Source organism: Protomyctophum parallelum (genome assembly GCF_964188405.1).
Source record: "Protomyctophum parallelum genome assembly, chromosome: 19".
Taxonomy (NCBI): domain Eukaryota; kingdom Metazoa; phylum Chordata; class Actinopteri; order Myctophiformes; family Myctophidae; genus Protomyctophum; species Protomyctophum parallelum.
In genome coordinates, this window is record NC_139717.1 from 5509214 (window position 1) to 5518315 (window position 9102).

The window sequence follows — 9102 nt, forward strand, 5'->3', positions numbered from 1 at the left end:
TTACTGTTGTTTGCTGCTGGGGGGAAATAAAATAAAGCTTTAATCCTTCCAGGATACTATACGGGAGTGCTGGTATTTTTTTCTTTAAGACTGTATCTTCCAGAACCGTGGTGTGATTAAACAAAATGAAGGATGGGTGGAACTAAAAGCTACTGAGTCATATAGCCTACAGGATTGTCTACAGATTGTGAAACAGATTATTGGAGAACAGTTTGCTTTGACTAGAGGCATTTGGACTGCACAAACAAGTAGTTTACCATAAAGTTGGTGAGTCAGTGTGTCTGTTTTTTTTAGTTCATGTTTATAATTTATATACAAAAGCATGTGCAGTATGCATGCACTTAGACTCAGTATATGGCTCTTGTAAAAAAAGTGAAGTCACAGTTATACAGTAAGTATTAATACTGGATAAACAATTAAACATACAAAATCTTTTGGACGTCCCAAAGTAACAGCGTTAATGTAAATCTTTGCACGTATAGGTGTGTTCTCATAATGGCAAGTGTGTACTGGCATTGTTCACGTTTCTGGTATCGTGTGTGTGTGTGTGTGTGTGTGTGTGTGTGTGTGTGTGTGTGTGTGTGTGTGTGTGTGTGTGTGTGTGTGTGTGTGTGTGTGTGTGTGTGTGTGTGTGTGTGTGTGTGTGTGTGTGTGTGTGTGTGTGTGTGTGTGTGTGTGTGTGTGCGCACAAGGAGTTTGTCTCACCACTGCCTGTCCTCTTCAGCTCCATCTCCTGCATGTGGATCTTACTGGGAGTCATCCGAATGGGCACTGGGTGGACGATGGCTGTCGGACAGACGGATGAAGGTAGACCAGAGAGAGAGACACAAGGTAAGACACAGACAGACAGACAGGGTGTTGGAAACATCCAAACAAAACCGAAAGGTTGAAGTCTTTCCAAGACTTCCCGCACATGCATTCAAGACTTACTGAAACAGTGCACCAGGACACCTGTTTTGTTGGCCCCTTCAACAAGACTTCTCTCTCACACACACACACACACACACACACACACACACACACACACACACACACACACACACACACACACACACACACACACACACACACACACACACACACACACACACACACACAAGCCCTCAATTACTGTTATTCAATGCTGGTGACTCAGAACAGCATCACTTTCTAGCCCATGCATGCATTCTGTACTCTGACCTTTCAATATTATGGCATGCATTTTAGCGTTTAACCCATTCTGACCTGAGATCAGATTCATACGAGGTTTCCGCCGGACACACACTGGTCTGATGAACCCATTCTGACCTGAGATCAGATTCTTAAAAAAAAATCTTTTTTTTTTTTTTTTTCAAAAATAGCAGACCTACAAGCTCGTATCGCGCCACTCGGTGGCGCGATATGAGCTTGTAGATCTGCTCTTTTTCAATAGGTAAAGCATAACATGATGCTGACACCAAAATGGGTGCCCGTTCAGAATGGGTTAATACTATGTATACTGTATTTTCCTGATTACATCACTACTACCTAACATTAACCAACATTCATTGGAAAAGCCTTTCTCTCAAAGCACCACTTGGCTGGCCCTTAACTTGTCCCAACGACTGTGTTGGGTGGAAAGTGGAAACCGTTGTGTACAAAACTGTTACTTTTCAGGAAATGTAAAAAAGAACCTGTGTTCCAATGGATCCAATGTAGTTATTATTTAGTCACAAGCGTGCAACAACATGAACATCTTTCAATGGTTCAATGTTCATAAAAGCCTGGCACCGTTTTGTTTGGATACATGTTTCCTTAGTCTTAGAGAACCACGATGGAAATAAGCCTTGGGGCTGTATTGTGTTTTTATCCCCTGTGTCTGCTCTGTGTGAAAGTGCTTATTTGCTATTTCCTTTTATCACCAAATAAACTCATTCATTCATTCATTCATTCACGCACGCTTAACCACTTTCACTTTCACTTGAAAAATATTTCAAAAATAGAAAACAGTAGCAGATGTATGTACAAGCTTACAACGGGTCACATGAGTTTGTAGATTTTAGCTATTTTGTTATAATGTAGTATTATGAAGCAGGGCATTAATTTACAAAAACATAAAAAGTTGAAATACGGAAATTAGAGGTTTCTGCCCGGTGACAATGTTTTGTTCCTGCCTGGCTGGGTCAGGCTGAGGCCATGGGTGGACCTGGGTTGGCCATGGGTTGACCTGGGTTGGCCATGGGTTGACCTGGGTTGGCCATGGGTGGACCTGGGTTGGCCATGGGTTGACCTAGCCTGGTTAATAAACCAGACCGAATCAGCCGTTGGCAAAAATAAATTGCATCCCGCGGTCCGTGCGATATTAGTCTGGTTTATTAACCAGGCTAGGGTTGACCTGGGTTGGCCATGGGTGGACCCATGGGTTGACCCGGGTTGGCCATGGGTGGACCTGGGTTGGCCTTGGGTGGACCATGGGTTGGCCGTGGCCTGATATAAGGCACCGATCAACATGGGTATGGCTTTGGAACCCTTAAAATAAATAGGTGATAATCAAATGGGTGTCACTCAATCAGTTAACACAATCACTGATCAAAACATATTTTGCACAATTTATGTAATAAAACATTTAAACAATATCTTCTGCCAATCTACATCCTCTGCCCCTCTACAAGTTCACAAAGCATCTAGCATTGCGAGCTTGTAGCTTGGCTATTTTCGGGTAATGTAATGTGTAATGGGCTGGCTAATAGGCCTATTCCACTATGCACTAAATAAAAATGTAAAGTAAAAAAATAGCAAAAATCCCATCTTTCCTTGTTTTCACATTTGAACAATAAAGTAGCCTATGGACAGAGGTTTCCTTATCTATATGTAGGATAGGCTTTAATTGGATCTACAGCTGCTTTAACTATCCCTGTGTCCTGTGAAATAATGTAAGACCAAACTCTGGCCACTGGGTGGCAGGCAACTCATTCTTTTTTCCTCATATCTTGAAATCTACTTGGTCAGACTCAAACCCTGAAGTCTAAAATGAAGTGAAACATCACATTTTAATAGCATTTTTTGTGAAAGAGTAAAAGAAAGAATATTAGTGAAGGACTGGAGACTTTAAGTGATATTTGTTTTAGCTGGACAGTTGAGGGAGTGACAGCAGGCTGTTTAGTTTAGTAGATTAGTACAGGTAGCACTAGCTATAGGAGTCGGACATAGGTCATTTCATCTGGGGGGAAATAAAGGATACTGTACATACTGTAATAATATATATATATATATATATATATATATTCCTCTCAACCGAGTCCGGGGGATAAATTCAAGCAGGCCAACGGTTAAAATCTGCCCAATATCAGCAAGGACATTAAGGCGTATGACTCACACTCACAGTGGACCAGCTTTGTCCTCAATGTCCTGCTGTACCACCACTGGTGAACACCTAGGAGGGAAGCGAGGTACAACAGCTCCCTGGTGCCCCATTGCCTCCAGTGTGCTACAACTGCTACGAGTGCTACACAACAGGCCCATGGCTCAGAGGGGGCAGACTACTTTGGGGTCTCCAAATTCCTGAGATGACTTTGGGTCCAGTTTTATTTGCCAAACTGCAGAAAAGATGTGGAACTGTTTCTGTTCGTCCATAATTTAGGGCGTATAGGGGCCGCCCTAAATTGGGGCGGAGCTGCACCATGCAGAAAGGCCATGCGGGGCACTCACATGGCACGCTGCAGCAGTACCAAGTGGGAGCCACACTGGGACGTGTGGGGGTTGACATTCACTGTGACCAACCGTGGAACAGTATGGATTATTTCAGTGGTTCTCAAAGTGGGGTCAGGGGACCACCAGGGGTCCTTGTGGGGATTCCAGGGAGAGCTCTGAGGCTGGGGTCTGCCAGAAGTGGGCCTATTATTCCTGAAGCACAGGCGACGATTTGCTTCATGGGCACAAGTGTGGGTGTTTGATCTGTAACAGAAGAAAGGAGTGTGCCATGAAGTATGGATTGGGCCATGTACTGTGCTGGTCGTAAACTCTCCAATGTGTTCTATAGAGTGCAGGGCCATAATGTCTTTCTTGAAGGACTACCAGTACCTACCTGTTTCATTTACTTACAGCACCATTGCTTTCACTAAAAGTGTAAATGCTGAACCTGAAGGAATGGCTTAGGGTTGACGACAGACTACAGCAACTTGCAATGGGCCTAAGATTCGCTACACCACTAAGATACCCATGTACCTGTCAAAATATTAACTTAATGTCAACAAAGTCCACGATCACAACACCAGAGGGAGTTCAACAAACCGCGTTCAACCCAGATTCGGCTCAAACAAGGGGTTAATTTAATTTAGCTCCTATGCCACTAAAATGTGGAACGTTAACAGCTGTTAAGAAATGTGAACTCCTATAGCCTCCTTCAAAAAAAAAACCTGTACCTTGAACTGTAAACATTATGTAATCTGCTAATACAATGTTCAATCCATCAATGAATCAATCAAACACTTTGATGTGTAAGTTCTCTGCTATTTGCCCAATGAAATAAAAGTAACACATCCACATGCACAAAACATGTGCAAGGACATGTGCGTGATGAGTGAGAAAAATAATAATTAGTTATGTTCTCTTTACATGTTCTCTTTCCTCTCTGTGTCCCCTCTGCTTTGTGGTATTTTGTTAGTTTCACATTCTAAGGATAGTACTTTATCGAATCAAGCTGCTGTTTCAAAAAGAAACAAATTGATGTCAGAAGTCACTCCAGGAGACGGTATGCTTAGCTTGGAGCATCTTGCAGTGTTTATCACCATGTTGATTTACACACTATGAGCACTCAGAGCCAATGACACACACACACACACACACACACACACACACACACACACACACACACACACACTTGAGTAAACCTGCAAAAGTACTTGCATATAATATACCTACACCAAACGTCATTATTCAGAATGGTGTAAAGGGTAGTTTAAATAATAGTTCATAATAATTCATCAGTTAATGTATGTTTCTCGTTGTTTCGTAGTATTCTGCAAAGTAAACTGCGGCTGTTAAATACGTAGTTGAGTAAGTACAATATTTACCTCTGAGATGTATAGTGAAATAGAAGGTATAAAAATCTAAAGTAAAAGTAACCCACACAAGTACAGTACTTGAGTAAATGTACTTATTGTGACTCTTAGAGTTTAATTGACACTCAAGATTTGTCAGTGTTCAGTTTATCCACCGTGCAGCTGTAGTGCATTCAGTGGGCTTATAGCCAATGAAGTACAGCCCTTTGTCTCTGCTGCCAGTATGAGTTTCCATAGGGGACCGTGGACAGCCCTTTGTCTCTGCTGCCAGTATGAGTTTCCATAGGGGACCGTGGACAGCCCTTTGTCTCTGCTGCCAGTATGAGTTTCCATAGGGGACCGTGGATAGCACTGTTGTTTTCGTCGAGTAAAACTAAGACGAAAATCTTTCGTCGACTACCTTTTTTCACTGACTAAAACTAAATAAAAACGAATATATGATGACTAAAACTAAGACTGACAATTTCGTCAACAAATAAAAACTAGACTAAAATGTTAGGAAGGGACTTGTGGACAAGAGATCCAGTTTTATGCTGGGTTGCATGCTGAAAATAGCAGATATACAATCTCACAAGATTGTATATCTGCTATTTTCAGGATGCAACCAAAGTGTAAAATATGTCAATTACAATGACATCAAGGCCTGTCAAAACACATTTTAGTCGACTAAATCTACAGTTGATTTAGTCGACTAAAATTTATGACATTTAGTTGACTAAAACTAGACTAAACACTAGAACATTCCAGGTGACTAAAATGTGACTAAAACTAAGTGAAAACTATTCAAGAGACTAATGACTAAAACTAAAATAGAAATTTGCTGCCAAAAACAACACTGGTGGATAGCGCGCACACACACACACACACACACACACACACACACACTCACACTCACACTCACACTCACACACGCATTGTATGCATTCCATTGGCTTTCTTCTAACAAAAGCCATGACAGCACTGGGTACCGTAATAACGATTCGTCCTACTATGACCTGCTGTGGCTGATGACCAGCATATGTACTGGCATTGTTCACGTTTCTGGTATCGTGTGTGTGTGTGTGTGTGTGTGTGTGTGTGTGTGTGTGTGCATGCATGTGCGGCGCGCATGTACTTGTACAGTATGTGTGTCTGAGCATTGGTGTATGTATGCATGCACAACGCTGATTAGGAAACTAATAGGTTCTGTATTTGGAGTGGAATGCCAGACTGTTGGTGATCAAAGATGAACGTAATTAAATGAGCTCATGGAGTCCTTTACTTCCTCTGCCTCTGCAAGTCACTAATGAATGTCCTTTGTTCTTTTTAGTGTGCATTCAGCCCCCAGTGTGACTGCAAAAATAGATCCACACAGGATGCATTCCTTTCACCTAGGTGCCCAACAATTATTCTACGGGCGACTGTGGCTCAGGAGGTAGAGCAGGTCGTCCAATGATCCATGGGTCGGCGGTTCGAATCCCAGCTCCTCCTGTCTACATGTGTAATGTCTTGCCCAAGTGTCCTTGGGCAAGACATTGAACCCCAAATTGCTCCCGATGTGCTGGTTGGTACCTTGCAAGTTGCATGGCTTCCGCCGCAATCGGTGTATGAATGTGCGTGTGAATGGGTTGTAATGCACTATGTAAAGCGCCTTGGATAAAGGCGCTATATAAATGCACCATTTACCATTTATGTACCATTTATTCTGCAGTTGGATGGTACTTCCATTTTGCTGCTGTCTGGCAGAAACCTCATATATTTCAACTTTTTACTGTACGTTGAGGTGTGTGTGTGTGTGTGTGTGTGTGTGTGTGTGTGTGTGTGTGTGTGTGTGTGTGTGTGTGTGTGTGTGTGTGTGTGTGTGTGTTGCAACTTGCAACTGAATAAGAGCTACATTGGATCCATTGGAACATGCGGATATATACAAGTTTTCCACCCGACGATTTACTGAAATAGTGTAGGAATAAGAAATGGCATCAGCACTATGTCATCTGCCAGTTAATTATGTTGGATGTATGTAGATAAGCTGAAAGATAACTTTTGGATAAAATTCCCTCAGTAGTAAAACCAGGTTTTGTCCATAACAAAATATTGTGTTTTGAGAGTAATTTCTTACATTTTTCCTCATGAATATATTTGCCTTCCATTAGTGACAGATGTATGTTCGCCTGATCCCATTCTGCTTTTCTGGGACATGCATTTAAAAAGTAATGATACTGTAGCTTTGATGCAGTATACATGGCTAATTGGGAACTGAACATGTTTGCACTGATTACTACAGTATCCACATTTAAAAATCACTTGAATACCTTTAATTTAAACGACATACGTGGTCGGTTAAGTGCACCCGTGGCTTCCGCGTGCAGTTAGGGTTTGACGTAGGATTAGTAGTGTCGGACTGTTAGGACATCGGATCAAAGGTATGCACCCTTACGTTTAAACGATAGATGTTGTGATTGTGAAATGAATCAATATCGAGCGACTGCATGGCCTATTTCTCACCTAAAATGATATGAGGAACTGTTATTGTTGAACTGTACAGATGGCTGTACTTTTGATGTCGTTGAGGGGGTACTGTCAGCAGTGAAAACTAAGTACTGTAAATGGTACCAAAAACGTAGTCTCATGTAGCCAGATGATCAGAAGTCTCTGTCTGATGACATCTAATTTCAATGTGTAGTATGGGATGAAACTGAATGGAAGGAATTTGGAAATATAAAAAGTCTTTAGGTCGGTCCATGTTGGAACAGTATCAGTATTGGTTTTCAAAGCAATAGGAGTAAGTTTGTTCTAGCCTCTACACTGAATTTAGACACAGAGCAAATGTTAAGCTTGTGGACCTGCTATTTTTGGGGCCACAAGTCAACACTGTCCTAGTGTCCTATATGGAGCATAAATTAGACATTAGTTGCGTTACTTTCACGCACGCGCACACACACCGCACGTCCACTTCTATCGGTGAGTTCTTAGGTGACTGAATAGCCCTATAGCCTGGATTGCAGGCACAGTAGTACAGTATATGTGGTGGTACAGTAGTGGCAACTGTAACCGTTCCTCTTGATTCTCCTCTCCTGGTTGTCCTTTTCTTCTCCAGCATGTGGCTACTGGCTACCATCACAGCTGACAGCTGACGCCAGGTGTTATCCTCCATGCACACACGCACGCACGCACAGCCTCATTACAATAGTTTTGCATGGCCTCGTCACGGCTCAACTAACGAAAAGGGAAGTCTTCTGGTGTTGTATTACTTCTTGATGATTACACTCATTTCTCTTCCATGTCATGGCATCTTATTGAAGGCCAGAAAGGAAACGGGGAGCTGAAAATGCACCACTAGTCAGCCAGCAGCATGACAAATAGCTGCTTAAGGTGTGTGTGTGTGTGTGTGTGTGTGTGTGTGTGTGTGTGTGTGTGTGTGTGTGTGTGTGTGTGTGTGTGTTGCAGCCACTATAAAGTACTGTACATTGCCAGACATTACCGTCTGATCAGAGGAGTACAAGACAGGACAACAAGAATGTATAAACACAGCACTGTAAAAATAGACTGGTTTGATCACAATGACACACATGTCGATTCACTACAAGATATTCCAAATACCCCAGATATTGTGTTCATCAATGAAATTAGAAAAACTGTCACTATATTTGAAATAGGCTGCCCATTTGATTTGTATATGGACACTTGTTTTACATCCAAACTTATGAAATATCAGCTTTTGGTGGAACGTATTATGGCCTTGGGATATAACTGTCAACTTATTGTCCTTGTATTTGGAAGTCTGGGCGATGTTCATAAACTTGTGCTCAGGGGTCTGTCTGTGTGTGTGTGTGTGTGTGTGTGTGTGTTAGAAATTGGTCCTCAACATTACAGGGAGCAGGCATACATTTATTTTTCCTGGGCTAGATAAGGATTAGCCTTGACATGTGCGTGCACCCGCGTGCCTTGTGTGTATTCATGTGTGTGCATTCATGTGTGTGTGTGTGTGCATGTGAGCTTGCATGCATGAGTATTAATAGTCTTCTTCAAGTGTGTGTGTGTGTGTGTGTGTGTGTGTGTGTGTGTGTAGAAACTATTTTCCCGTCTTGCTAGCCAAGGCCACATTTTC